This window comes from Somniosus microcephalus, chromosome 24, assembly GCF_052327205.1.
Source record: "Somniosus microcephalus isolate GS21.2 chromosome 24, FLI_Smic_1.0, whole genome shotgun sequence".
In the NCBI taxonomy this organism is placed as follows: domain Eukaryota; kingdom Metazoa; phylum Chordata; class Chondrichthyes; order Squaliformes; family Somniosidae; genus Somniosus; species Somniosus microcephalus.
Genome location: NC_141010.1, coordinates 37,578,104 through 37,593,898, shown reverse-complemented (window position 1 = coordinate 37,593,898; position 15,795 = coordinate 37,578,104).

The following is a 15,795-nucleotide window of genomic DNA, read 5'->3' as shown; positions in this document are numbered from 1 at the left end:
CAGTATAGGCGCGATGGGATCAGTAGCCTCCTAAATCATATAAAATTCTATGATTTGAATATTACCCAATTAGCTAGTGATGGACTTTGAAGCCTCTGTCCTGCTATACCAGTCAAGTGGTATCGATGGAGTATTGGTGTAGAAAATGAATGAAGTAAAATCATTAACTGTGATGTAGTAAACAATTGCTTTATGGCATCTTATTAACTTGCATTCATTTTGTTTTTCATCGATTCTTATTAGTTTTGACATTTCACTGCACACTACACAGCTACAAGTTGATAATATACAGCAGTCTGTGACCTCTAGTTGCAATTTGGTAATGTAATACATATTGCTTCCATTGGTATAATGTTAAATATAAAATGCTTTGCACAGGGTTGTGTTACAGATCTTTAACGTAAGAAATAAGAGCAGGAGTAGGGCACACGGCCCCTCGAGCCTGCTCCGCCATTCAATAAGATCATGGCTGATCTGCGACCTCAACTCCGTTTTCCCGCCCTATCCCCATATCCCTTGATTCACTTAGGCCGCGATTTGGCCAACTGAGGCAGGTCCGGGGCGGCCGGGGTCGGTGTCGCGGTCCCAGCCTGCTGCCTACTGCAGACCGCACTCTCCAAGTGATTTTACGTTAATAGGGCTTGTTAAGCCCGCCCTGCGAGGTTCCAGGCCAATTAGAGGAAGTGGGTCTGATGACGCCATTTGATGATGCGTCATCAGCCGGTTTCCTTAAAGGGGCCATGTCCAACTTGATTTTGACAGTTTTGTTGTCAGTGTTCTTCAGCATTGAGGTGCTGCAAACACAGACAAGCACTGCACAAAGGTGCACGGCTGCACCCAGGCTCTCCCATGACATCCTCCATACACTTATGGAGGGAGTCACAGCACGCAGGGAGGTTCTCTTCCCTTCCCATGGGTGGAGGAGACCTCCCCAGGAGATCAAAGCAACCTGGTTGCACATTGCACAGGAAGACACAAGCAGGGATGTCGTCAGGAGGACCAGGCTGCAGTGGCGCAAACCTCTCAATGATCTCAGCCAAGCCACACTCAACCTCATCCTGCTGTGCCACTCATCACATTCCCATCACTCTGCCTTCCCTACCCTACTCCTGCACATCTTTACTTACACCAACTTACCTTGCACCTCCACCCATCCCCCTCTATCTACATTATCACTTCCCATCTCACTAGCCACCCCTTACACTCACCCTCATCTTACTGCAAGCATACCAACTAACAACACACAAGGATAGGCACTTGGGTAGTTTAGCTAATGTTCATGTGAAGTTTCTGTTAATGTGTTGTCAAACATTGAAATCTATATTTTCAACACTTTACCTTATTGGACAGATATGTGCTCACCTTTGGAAGTGTCTTAGTGAGTTCCAGTGAATGTTGAGACATAACTTCCCCCCTGTTATGTATTGTGTGTTCTATTGTGTGTTCTCCTCCCACCTGTGGTGGCGCTGTCACAGGAGATAAATGGTTGGGTATTCTCTCGGTTAAGTTTAGCTCTCTGTTCGGAACTTTCCAGAACTTCCTTTCCTTCCAATAAAGCACTTCATGTTTGAATCTCTGAGTTCTGAGTCCTAAATTGTGTCTAGGTAGAAAGGTACCGACACAACAGCCCCTCCCCACCCAATTGTGATGAGTGTGAAAGGAATGGCTTGGACATTGCTGGTGTGGGGTGGTGTCAACCTGGCACATCATGTGGCAGCCAGCGTCAAGTGAAGTAAATTTGGCGATGGTGAGGCCATTCCTGGCCTCCTGGACAGCAATGTTGTCGGGTGCTGATGCCCCGTGTCCTGTGCAGCATCAGATGATTGCGGAGATGGTTGGTATTGTTGTTGGTTATGTTGGTGTGCCTGGTGATGTTGGTGTTGGGGCTAATCGTGGAGGGATTCAGAAGACCAAGGTGAGATTTTTTGAAGGGCACCGATGTTGCTGGAATAAATGGCAGCTGAAGTTGAGATGACAGAAGCGATCTGTCAATGGTGAGAGAGCTTGCTCCAAGGAGGTGACAGTGGATAGCGAGTTTACTCCAAACACTTCCAAACTGCATAAAGCTGAAAAGTGTCTTCCAAGTCCTGAAGGCTCAAGCTTCTGACATTGGAAAGTGAACAGCTGTGAAATGGTAGCTTTCATCCCACTTTTGCAGCTATCACCTATTCACAGCAATAGGGAGACACAGAGAACCCGACCTACTTGCCTGACGTGATCTCTGAATGACGTGAACCCCGTTAAAAAAGTGGGAAAATAGAAATAGGCTGGCAAAATATTAGTTAACAAGCGTTTAATAAGCATTTAACTATCTTAAATTCCTCCTCCGCCACTTGGTGTCGGGTCTGTTCTGAAATCGCAGACCCGACACTTTGGAAACTTACATGGAGGCGGGTTCGCAGTGGGTTCCCAACTTGATTTTGACAGCGGACCCGCCTCCAAACCCGTACTCTGAGCGCCGGCAAAATCGTGGCCTTAGTGTCCAAAAACCTATCGATCTCAGTCTTGAATATACTGAACGACTGAGCAACCACAGCCCTCTGGGGTAGAGAATTTGTATTATTATTCGGCAACAGAGCAGACTCGTTACAATTTTTAAATAGGACAGAGAAAGACAACGTTTTTGCCAGTTGCTGAAACCAATGTACTGACACTCCCCATCACTGGGCAATAAATCCATGCTTTATTGCGATACCATGCCTTATCTCAGATATTTTGTTTAATGTATGTTACTTTAAAGGTCACAAAACAAAACTTAAAGGGAGCCCAGTACATCCTGAAGGCTTCATTTTCCTCATATCAGAAGCAAAAAAAAAAGTTTGAAAAATATCCTGATGTTTATTTAAAAGAAAAAAAAATACAGTATATAGAGTAAGTTATTTTTAATGAATTTAACCTGTGTCGACTCATGTTCATTCAAGCGATAATGTTGCTACACTTAGAAGAAAGAAAGACTTACATTTATATCTCGCCTTTCATGACCTCAGGGCCTCCCAAAGCTCTTTACCACCAATGAAGTACTTTTGAAGTGTAGCCACTGCTGTAATGTAGGAAAACACAGCAGCCAATTTGCGCACAGCAAGCTCCCACAAACACCAATGAAATAAATGATGAGAACATCTGTTTTAGATGTTGGTTGCGGGATAAATATTCATGACCTGTTTTTGGATCAACGTACAGAAACAGGAGGGATGCTTAGCATGAGATCTGGTTAAGATGACTCATCAGGTATTTAACCCGAAAAACAATCATTTCTGTTGCCCCACTCAAATCTGTCGCTTTCAATTGAAATAAAATGGTCAATAACTCAGTGGGCTCAGCAGGAGGCTTGAAAAATTATGTCAATTCTATTGCTTTTGCCCCTTCACTGGTTTTTCCCTCTGATCCTGCAGGTTCGGGAGTACAGTCCCACTGGCGCCGTAACACAGATGGTCGTGTGGCTCGCTTTCACGTGTGAGTTTAGACAGTGAGTGTTGACGGCTCTCTTAACTGACAAGACCAACATAGCTGAGCCCAAAGCTGTTCTCCCCGGACAGCCGCAAACAACGCTCTCTCCAGAAGGAGACACTGGATTGCCATCGCAAGTGGGAACCCTGACTTATTTTTTCCCCACCCTAACCGAGAGTTGTGAAGGGGCAGTTGTAGTAACACACCTGCGGTACCGCTTGAATCAGCCCAGTAAACACTAGATGTGCCACAACTTATTCAAATATCCTTGTGACTAATAAAAATCAATAACTTAATTCATTATTTCTAGTGCAGAATTTAGCTTAGTTAAACGCGTGAAATAGGATTAGAGTTTCAGATGAGACATTAAACTGAGGTCCCTTCTGCCCTCTCAAGTGGACATAAAGGATCTCACAGCACTATTCGAAGAAGAGCAGGGGAATTCTCTCCCGTGACCTGGCCAGTATTTATCCCTCGATTAACACCTAAAAACAGGTGATCTGGTCATTATCACATTGCTGTTTGTGGGATCTTGCTGTGTGCAAATTGGCTGTCACGTTTCCTACATTACAACAGTGATCACACTTCAAAAAAGTACTTCACTGGCTGTAAAGCCCTTTGGGACATCCTGAGGCCGTGAAAGTCACTCTATAAATGCAAGTCTTTCTTTATTTCTTTGCATGGGCAGCAATCAACTCCAAAATCTTGCAAAAGCAGGGAGTGCTTACCGAAGGAAGGATATACTTGCCATAGAGGCAGTGCAACAAAGGCTCACGAGATTGATTCCTGGGATGGTGGGACTGTCGTATGAGAAGAAATCGAGTAAACTAGGCCTGTATTCTCTTGAATTCAGAAGAATGAGAGGGGAATCTCATTGAAGCATACAAAATTATTACAGGGCTTGATAGGGTGGCTGCTGGGAGAATGTTTCCCTTGGCTGGGGAGTCTAGAACCAGGGACCACAGCCTCAGGATAAAGGGTAGTGTAGTGTCCGAGTATAAATAATACATGGACTGCAGGAGAACAATAATAACAGGTATTTACTGAACAGAGGGTAACTTAAGCCCTGTTCCTGGGACTGGGTCACTGGCAAGGCTTTGGAAGCTAAGCAGAGCCAGGCCTGGTTAGTACCTGGAGGGGTGACCATCAGGGATAGACCAGATGCAGAAGGTCATGGAAGGAGCCCTGAGGAGGGGCGGTTGGTGAGAAGGTCACGGAAGGAGCCCCGGGAGGGGCAGCTGGTGAGCGGGCGTTGGGCTGAAGATTGTCGGACAGGAGGAATGGTGGAAATGGAATGGCGGCGCGCACAGACACAGCGGCTTTGCTTCTCCCAGGACGGTGCTATTTACGTTTAATGTTAATGTTATTTGTACTGGACTCGTAGGAGCTTGCAAGATCACATTTCGTTGTTCATGTACTTGTGCAATGACAATAAAAGTTGAATTATTAAATACAGAAGCCTGCTATGGCTTTATATACAGGGGTGGTCACTGCCGGTACTGCAGTATAGAATCATTTCTTCTCTTAAAAAGCTACATACACAACAGGTAGGCCATTCAGGACTGAGATGAGGAGAAATTTCTTCACACAGAGGGTGGTGAATCTTTGGAATTCTCTACCCCAGAGGGCTGTGGAGGCTCAGTCATTGGGTATATTCAAAACAGAAGTCGATAGATTTCTGACTAGTAAAGGCATCAAGGGATATGGCGATAGGGCCGGTGAATGGAGTTGAGGCAGAAGATCAGCCATGATCTCACTGAATGGCGGAGCAGGCTCGAAGGGCTTAATGGCCAACTCCTGCTCCTATTTCTTATGTTCTTATGCTGCTCTCTGAGTAAGGCCACAAGAGGGCGTACTTTCATGCAAGATAGTGAAAACAAGGCTGCCCTGGAAGCTTTAAAACTGAGATCAGCAGCATCACAAAACCCAGCCACAAACAAAATATGACAGCAACAGTGACCTTTCACTTCCCTCATTTTAATTAGAACGGAGTTTTCCTGTGAAATCACCTGACCATCTTCGCATTTGTATGCAACGAAAAACAAGCTTAATAATATTTACTTTCTCTGATGCCGTAATAATCCTGGAAACATTAGCATCGCCCGGTTTGCTCCATAGCTGCGGGATACCTTGAATCTCGTGACCCGTATATGTCCTTGCCGCCCAGAAAAAAATGCCAGCGCGCCACTCGAAATCCCAGTCAGTTATCTGACTTTCATTGAGATTGGTCAATCGCTCGGTCACACGTGAACCCATCTGCTCTCTCATTACAACGCAATCTCTGCCTGCGACGTTAACAGTTAATTTAATTAGTGGAGTCTTAGAGAGGGGATCTTAATGCAATCAGCCAACAGCTTTTCTGGGAGCACATACATTAACCCTTCCACTGATTCCCACCGCGCTACTAGTCTTAGTAAAAGTAGATTTTTTTTGGATGAGATACACTTTAAGAGATAAAACCAGAAAACGCTGGAAACACTCAGCATGTTAGAAAGCATCAGTGCAGAGAGAAGCGGAGTTAACGTTGATGACCTTTTGTCAGGGGAAATAGCGCTGCAATTGCTTAAAAGCTGTACATCTCGAACATCTCCCAGTTCTGACGAAAGGTCATCGACCTGAAACGTTAACTCTGTTTCTCTCTCCACAGATGCTGCCTGACTTGCTGAGTGTTTCCAGCGTTTTCTGTTTTTATTTCATATTCCCAGCTCCTGCAGTATATTGCTTTGGTTATATTTTTTAAAGAGGTCAATAGTCTTTTTCAGGGGTCGAGGGAACGTAGCTTACATTTGACCTGCTCCTTTAAGGGTTTTATGTCTTGTGATTTCTTATTAGCATGTAAGAAATTAAACCCAATGAGCACCTCCACATCCGTGTCTCACTGTGACTGGTGTGCTGGCCTGGTCTGTTATACCCTCAACCTATTTGTATAGGAGGGTGACACTAGGAGGGAAAAATTGAGTCGCGCTCCATTTGAGGCGCTAACTTCGCCGGGGCGTTACTACCCAAAAGAATTAGCACCCCCGTGGCCAAAATTCATCGGTGGCACCCCAAGTGGAAACGAGGCTCTACTGGAAGCGCCCTGCCTCCCCCTTGGGGTGCTGCGAGGGAATATCGCGGCACGTCGCGCAGCGGTACTGCAGGCCTTCCTCCCCTTCTTAAAGGGGAGGGGCCTTGCACAGCGCGACCCGGGGCCCAGCTGCGCCACCAGGGATTGGAGTGCCGGCAAAAGAGCCCGCACTCAAGAGAAGTGCCGGGCTCACCGAGCACAGCCGGCACCCCGCGGTGGGGTTGCTCAGGAGGCCAGGGACGAGAGCGGAGGCAGGTGCTGGCAGGCGGCCAGCAACAAAAATGGTCGCCCGGCACCTCGCCTTTAATTAGCGCCGCCCCAGCTGCAGGTAGGCCACCCTGACCCTGGTGGATATAGCGTCCGGCGGTAAGTCAGGGGCGTTACTAAAGATCGCGGCCGGGACGCAAGTGAGGCGCTGCACATGGCAATGACGCCATCGCTGGCGGCGCAGCGCCGCGGGGCGCTATTGGTTACCGCCGCCGCTAACCTCACGGGGGGCGTTGGCGGCACCACACCCAGGTGCTAGTTGCTTTGCGCCCCGTTAGCGCCCTCCAAGCAACCGAATTTTTTAGACACCTTATTTTATTTCTGTAGCAAATGTAACTGAAGTCCCTCATCCCTGGTGCCAGTGTAGAAAATCTCCTCTGCACCCTTTCTAAGGCCTTCACCCAGAGAGTGGTGAACCTGTGGAATTCTCTACCACAGAAGGCAGTAGAAGCCACTTCATTAAATATATTCAAGAAGGAGTTGGATATATTTCTTAAGGCTAAAGGGATCCAGGGGTATGGGGAGAAAACAGGGACCGGGTACTGAAATTGGATGATCAGCCATGATCGCATTGAATGGCGGAGCAGGCTCGAGGGGCCGAATGGCCTACTCCTATCTTCGATGTTTCTATGTTTGACATCCTTCCTAAAGCATGGTGCCCAGAATTGGACACAACTGGGCCCCGATTTTAACTCCAGGTGGATTCCCCACTCAGGCCGGAGTCAAAATTACAGTCGGGTCTCAATGATGTCATTCAGCCGACAATCGAACAGTAATCTTGACCATGGCTTGAAAGTAATCTGTAGGCTCAACTGAATGCATCCCAATCCAACCAAGGGTCCTGGCAATGCTTCTCTTTGATTGACTTATCATGTGTTAGGCTTGTTCTTCTAGAAGTCAACAAAGTGCAAAGACTCCTTTTACCAAAGCACTTCCAGCAAGATACCAAGACCATATCAGACTGGTCCATGAGTATTGTATAATAAATTCAGGGATAAAAATTGGGTCGCGCCCCCTTTGGGCGCTACCTTCGCAAATTAGCACCCCAAAAAAGTTAGCACCCCCGCGGCTGATTTTCCCAGGTAGCGCTACTGAAAGAGCCCCGCGTCACTCTTGGGGTGCTGCAAGCCAATATCACGCCGCTATGTGCCGCGGTACTGCATGCCTTCCTCCCCTTAAAAGGGGAGGGGCCTGGTGCAGTGCTTCCCAGCTGAGCCACCGGGGATCGGGAGTGCCGGTAAACGAGACCGGCACTCAAGAGGAGTGTCGGGCTCACGGAGAGCAGCCGGCATCCCGCGGGGGGGCTTCACGGGGGCTGGGGACAGCAACAGAGGGCAGGTGCTGCCAGGTGGCCAGCAACAAAAATGGCCACCCGCCACCTCCCCTTTAACTAGTGCCGCCCTGGCCGCAGGTAGGCCCCCCTGACCCTGGTGGACATAGCGTCTGGCGGTAAGTCGGGGGGCGCCACCCAATGTTACAACCGGGGCGCGAGCGGGGTGCTGCGCACGGCGATGACGTCAGTGCCGCGCGGCGCTAGCGGTTAGCGCTGCCACTAACCGCCCGCTGAATTTCGCAGGAGGCATTAACGGCACCGCGCCCAGGCGCTAGTTGATTTGCGCCCAGTTAGTGCCCTCTCAATCTCTTGGATTTATAAGGAGGCTGTGATTTTTCTATTGCACCACTACGCTTTTCTTTAAAGGTTAAGAGGTGACTTAATAGAGGTTTTCAAGATGATGAGAGGTTTTGATACAGTAGAGAGAGAAAAACTATTCAATCTGGCGAGTGGGTCAATGACCAGAGGTCATAGAGTCAAAATCACTGGCAAAAAATCTAGAGGGGAGGTGAGGAAAAATTTATTCACTAAGAGTTGTGGGGGTCTGGAACGCTGTACCTGAAAAGGTGGCGGAAGCTGATTCCATAAGTAATTTTAAAAAGGGAGTTGGACGGGTTCTGGAGGATGAGTTGCGGACAAAAAGCGGAAGCGTGGGACTGAGCACGACTGCTCTTCCAAAGAGCCAGCGCTGGCATGACAGGCCGAAGGGCCTCCTTCTGTGCTGTAGGTTTCTGTTTCTATGATTCTTCCAGCCCTCGGCAGTGTTGTGCACATCTAAGTATTATGCTCCCGATACTACTTCATCATCTAGAATGTCTTCAAATCCTCATAAGAAGCAAATTTGCAGCTCCTATTGGTCAAAAAAAAAACCTTCAAAAAAAGCATTGTTGACCCCAGCAGCAAACCCCTTATCTGAGGAAGGACGTTCTTGCCATGGAGGGAGTGCAGCGAAGATTCACCAGGCTGATACCTGGGATGGCAGGAATGAGGTATGAAGAGAGATTGGGTCGATTGGGTTTATACTCGCTGGAGTTTAGAAGAATGAGAGGGGATCTCATTGAAACTTATAAAATTCTAACAGGACTGGACAGGCTAGATGCAGGAAGGATGTTCCCGATGCCGGGGGAGTCCAGAACCAGGGGTCACAGTCTAAGGATAAGGGGTAAGCCATTTAGGACTGAGATAAGGAGGAATTTCTTCACCCAGAGAGTGGTGAACCTGTGGAATTCTCTACCACAGAAGACAGTTGAGGCCAATTCATTAAATATATTCAAGAAGGAGTTAGATATATTTCTTAAGGCTAAGGGGATCAAGGGATATGGGGAGAAAGCAGGGACAGGGTACTGAATTTGGATGATCAGCCATGATCGCATTGAATGGCGGAGCAGGCTCGAGGGGCCGAATGGCCTACTCCTGCTCCTATCTTCTATGTTTCTATGAAATCTTCACTCTGCTGTTAGATTTTTCTGGAGCTGGGAAGCAGGATGTTCATATCAGACTAGAATAAATGCTTGATTTCAAACTACCATTGCTGAATCAAAAACCAGGTGACACACCAAATAGGTGATTTAATACCCCAGGCATTGTCATATTTACGATATGTCCAGTTTTCAGGAGTCTAATACTGGATCTTAGGAGATAAAATTGAAAAAGAGGAGATTTGCTTGACCAGTACAGATTTGACACAACATTGACTGGCTCTCACTTGAGTTCTGAAATTTGTTGTACAATACTGTATTTTGATTTTCTATAGCTTCATTCTGACCCAACTCACTATTTAAACATTACATTGCCATGCTGTGTTTTATCAGCTATTTTAAGGCCAATTATAACCAAAGGCTTTCCAGCTGCATTAATCCATGTGAGAGGATGACAGAAAATGGTCTGGGGCTGCTGACCACACTGAGAATTTGGGATTTATGACTCTTGTATGTGGTATTATAAGAGATAGGACAAGATTCTAAGCAGCAAAATGAAAAAAAACCCAGCTGAAACAGTTGATTTCTCCCTTATTGGTACCGCAGGTTCCATAGAAATGAACCTCTGCACATCGCAAACAGCGCAAAGTGTATTCTGTTAAAAATGTTCATTGCATTACTTTGTGCAACACCCTTTAAAAGTATTGTGGTTAGTTAGAACAGTGTCCAATTACCTCAAGTTTGGTTTGAATGCAGCCTAGACCAATAAAATAAAACCTTCCTCTCTCAGGCTCAATCTAGTTCCCAGTTGACAAATGTCCAATGCAGAACTACCCAGAATTTGGTACCACAATAAAACTTAGGCTGCGATTTTATCGGCACTGAGAGGGCGGGTTTGGAGGCGGGTCAAAGGTTAAAATCATTTTGATTGACAGCGGGGTCCGATCCCGCTGTCAACCCGCCTCCTAACAATTTTCCCAAGTGTCAGGTCCCCGATTTGCGCATGGACCTGACACCTAGCGGCGGGAAGAGGATTAAAGCCAATTACCTGCCTGTTAACAGGTAGTTGAGAGCAGTTGACAGGCTATTTTTAAATTTTGCCGCTTCTGCCTCGGGCTTCCCGACGTCCGGACACCACGCCAAGTAAGTGTGGCGTGTTGTGAGTCTGCTGTAATGATTCTGCATTGATGACAGCTGCAGAAGTGGTGTGAAGGATCCAATGGTGCACTGGTGAGTCTCAGGAGGTAAGAAAATGTTGGGAAATGCATTTACACATTTCTTTAGGTAACAAGTTTTGAAAACGATATCTCGTGCTACCTCATTGGGAGAACCTCCCTCATCAGTGACAGATCGCTCCTGTCACCTCACCTGCAGCTGCCATCTGTTCCAGCCTATGGAGGGAGTCATTGGAGAGCCTGGGTGCAAGAGCGCACCTTTGTACAGTGATTGTCAGTGTTTGCAGCACATCAATGCTGTCAAACACTGAGAAATCAACTGTCAAAAAAAAAATTGTGTGGTCCCTTTAAGGAAACCAGCAGATGACGCGTCAGCAAATGACGTCAGCTGACCGGCTTCCTCTTAATTGGCCGGCAAGCCCGCAGGGCGGGCTTAACAAGGTCAATCAACGTAAAATCACATCCATGGGCCGGATGCAATTGGGGGCGGGACTGGAAGCCGGAAACCACCTGACCCGCAGCCATTAACAAAATCGCGGCCTAAATGTTTCATCTCCGTTAGCAAGGTGACAAGGATTGACTGGGGATTCCAAAAGATGAAGGCAATATCCATGCCCATTTCCAAAGCTTTTGAGACATTCTTTTAATTTGAAAAGTACTAATCTCATGGTTTGAACACAGATTTTCTAATCCAACAAATTATTGGCAGTGGCACTAGAGCCACCCCAAATATTCTGCCGACACCCCTTTTATTTAACATAACATTGGTCATTATTAACAGCATAGTCAGCATTATGAAATATTTCATTTGCAACAATGAGATCAGCACGTATATAAATGGTGCAATGCATAGAAAATGGCGGTCCGATATAACAATATGGGAGGAGTATGGAATGTGCGATATAACAATGAGTGTGTGGGGGGACATGTAGGGATGGTTTGTTATGGGGGGGGCATATATGATCTGATATAACAGAGGGTGTGTGGCTGGTCTAATGTAACAATATGATGGGCCTGTCTCTTGGATAGAAGAATGCTTGTTTTATTTTGTCTTCTTCATTCATCTGTTTTGTGGATGACAGATGATTCTGCTCTACTGGTTCTGTCTGAAGACTTCCCTGGTACAGGCGCACTATAAACATTATAATCTCTGTCCCTTCAAATGAAATAAAAATCTCATTCAAGTACCAGTCTACTGTCTTCACTCAAAGCATAGAACAACCAGGGGTAGCAGATGATTAGGTGAGGAACTTTCTCTGCATGTTATTACAAAGAATTGGATATATACTTGAAAAGGAAACATTTGCAGGGGAAGAGCAGGGGAGTGGGACTAACTGGATAGCTCTTTCAAAGAGCCAGCATAGGTACGATGGGCTGAAAGGTCTCCTTCTGTGCTGGAGAAATCTGTGAACTTTTATGAGGCTGTGTCTGAATTAATGTTGGATAAGTAATCAGTTGTTACTATTTATATGCTACAGGCAAGCCCTGATAATGCTGTTGTTTTAACCGCTGTCTGCACATTGCAGACTCACATTGCCGGGGATGTGCAGTGGAATCATAATCACATTTATTCTGTCCAACCTCCAGCCAGAGCGAGAATAAAATGAAAATACAAGTTAGAAATCAAAGCTGTTCCAAATTTGTGCGAATCTAAAAGGTGTCAAGGCTGCAGACTTAGCTCAGGATTAAACTTGCTGCATTTGTAAATGAGATCACGGAGAGAAATGTAAGAACATAAGAAATAGGAGCAGGAGTCGGCCATTCGAGCCTGCTCCGCCATTCAATAAGATCATGGCTGATCATCGAGCTCAAGGCAGGAAAGGACGGGAATCGTACAACCAGCTACCAAAGAAGCTCATGATATTTTCCTGCATTAACTGCCTCTATAGCTCTTTTTATGTGACTGAAATTAATATGGAGATGGAAAATTTGCATTTGCAATGGTAAGAGATTGAAGAAAGAAAAAGGAATATCCTCAGGATGTCACAAACTACCAACAAATTGACTTTGAAGTCACTTATTTCTACGCCATTGGAGACCCAATATGCTGTGCCACTACACTGTCCGATTATATTAGCAATTTTTACTGTAATTTTACCAAATAATTCTTCATGTTTTAATTTTAACAACTTGGCATTGGTGTCAAGCTCCAGCTAGTAACCATGGGGGCGATTTTGCCAGCCCTGGGGAGGCGGGTATGGAGGCGGTACTGCCGGGAGAATGGCAGAATTTGGGGCGGGTGCCCAACCCGCCTCCGTGCCATCTTCCCAGGAGGAGGGTAGCCGACCCGCGGCGGGTAGCCGTCCCGCGCCGGGTCCCGTCTCCTTGGAGGCGGGAAGGGATTAAAGCCTATTAACTGCCTCTTAACAGGTAGTTAACAGGCAGAAAATAGGATTATCCCCTTTTTGCCCTCACAAGTGTGGGCTTCCCGAAGGCTCCAAAACCCGCCAGCTCAGCGAGGCGAGTACTGGGTCTGCGGGGGTCAGGGTGCAAAAGTGTGGTGTGAAGGTAAGTGATGGGTGCAAGAGTGTAGAGGTGAGTATCTGAGGTAAGTGCTAAATGTTTTTAAAAGTGTACTTACCTTTGTTTCTCCCTGCAGGCTTCAGTCGGTGTCTATGCGGAGAGTCTCGGACCTCCGTGTTGCAGATGAGAGATGGCCGTTGCATTCTCAGATGCAACAACCATCTCATTTCTGTAAAAGAAAGAAGTTTGATGGGGTCGTGTATGCAAGACCTCATCAAACTGTAGAGATTGTTACCGTTTGACAGCTTCACAGAGCTGTCAAACGATGACAATTCATCTGTCAAATCTGGGCGGGCTTAACAAGGTCAATCAAGGGAAAATAGCGTGGGTTGGCCAGAAGTTGATGGGGGCGGGACTGAAACCTGACAAGCAGCAGTCCCGCCTCCAACTCGCCCCCAGTCACAAAATCACCCCCCGTGGAATCGCCTGGACCAAAATATCCCTTTGCATGTTATTGAAAATATTGCACTGAATCTGAGATAGGTCACAAGTAGCAGTATCAGTATCCTGGTGTTGAAATCTCCTTGTCCTTCTCACATATTGAAATAAAGTGAAAGCAAAGGTTAGAATGCATTTGGTAATACTCTTTTGGTCAAATCCATGGCTCAGAGAAAATCCACTTCCATGTTTTTTAAATCTCAGTTTTGGGAATATCTCGATTGGAAATGACTCGATTGGGAATGTCTCCATTGGGAATGTTTCCATTGTCCCTTTATTACAAGCTACTGATCCATAATCCTTGCATGGAGAATTTAGCCGAAATATACTTTTCATTGTCACAACTGGCTGATGTCACCAAGCAAAAAGTGTATTTAATAATAATTTAGAAAATCATGGGCCGGAATTTTGCCAGCGTCCAGAGGGTGGGTTCAGAAGCGGGTCCGCTGTTAAAATCGAAAAGATTGACTGCGGGTCGGGATCCTGCTGTCAACTCGCCTCCAGGTCAGTTTCCCAAGTGTCAGGTCTGTCTACGCTTTACAGACCTGACACCAAGCGGCAGGTGAGCCAATTCAGATACTTAAGAGCTTGTTAAAAGGTACTTAAACACCATTTTACCATGTGTTTACCATCTTACCAGCTTTTCATGGGGTTCCCAGTGCCCGGGGATCACGTCAGGTAAGTAGGTCAGGCTGTCAATTACTCTCCAGTGCTGTGAATAGTTGACAGCTGCAAAAGTGGTATAAAAGCTACCTTTTCACTGCTGTTCACTTTCCAATCTGAGAAGCTGGAGCCTTCAGGATTTGGAGCACACTATTGAGCTTTATGCAGTTTGGAAGTGTTTGGAGTAAACTCTCTATCCACTGTCACCTCATTGGAGCAACACCTCTCACCATTGACAGATGGCTTCTGTCATCTCAGCTTCAGCTGCCATCTATTCCAGCAGCATCGGTGCCCTTGAAAAAATCTCACCTTGGTCCTCAGAGTCTCACCACGATCAGCCCCAACACCAACATCACCAGGCACACCAGCAGCACCAACAACAACACCAACCTGCTCTGCAATCACCTGATGCTGCACAGGACACAGGGCATCAGCACCCGACCAAATTGCTGCCCCGGAGGCCAGGGATGGCCTTACCATGGCCAGATTTACTTCACTTGATGCTGTACATCCTGGCTGCCACATGATGCACCAGGTTGGCACCACCCCACACCAACACCATAAGCATCCCTGCAATGGCCAAGCCATTCCTTTCACAATCATCACCATTGCGGAGTGTAATGTTATGTCTCACCATTCACTGCAACTCACTAAGTCACTTCCAAAGTTGCACACAAATCTGTCTAAGAAGGCAAAGTGTGGAAAATAAACATTTCAATGTTTGGCAACACATCAACAGAAATTTTACATGAATATTGGCGAAAACACCCAAGTGCCTACCCTTGTGTGTTGTTAGTTGGTATGATTGCACTAGGATGAGGGTGAATGTGAGGGGTGGCTAGTGAGATGGGGATGTGATGATGTAGACAGAGAGAGGGATGGGTGGAGGTGCAAGATAAGTTGGTATGAGTAAGGATGTACAGGAGTAGGGTAGGGAAGGCAGAGTGATGGGGATGTGATGAGTGGCACAGGAGGAGGAGGTTGAGTGTGGCTTTGCAGTAACATTTCGTGGTCTACTGAGATCATTGAAAGGTTTGCGCCACTCTGATGGCTACTCAGACCCGCTTCCTTTTAATTGGCCGGGAACCTCGCAGGGCAGGCTTAACAAGCCTGATCAACGGAAAATTCTTCACAGAGCGGGATGGAGCCGGGTCGCAACCCACCACCTACCTTGGCCGCACTGAGCCTGTGAGTAGGCGAAATCGCGGCCCATATTTTTAATGATAAATATTAACTCCATGAGCTACATCTTCCATTCAAGCCTGGCTTTCATTATTTGCCATGTTTTGTTACTCTTGTAAGAATATAGTAGGATTTTGAAGAGGTCTGAAGGTATTATTTTTCTGTGAGTGCTCTATTAATAGAAAGACGCTCTGTGTGCTAGTTTGACGTCACTATGTCCTGTAATATTCAACTGTATATTTTTGCGGCATAAATCATTTGATAAATATAAAATGTTATCTA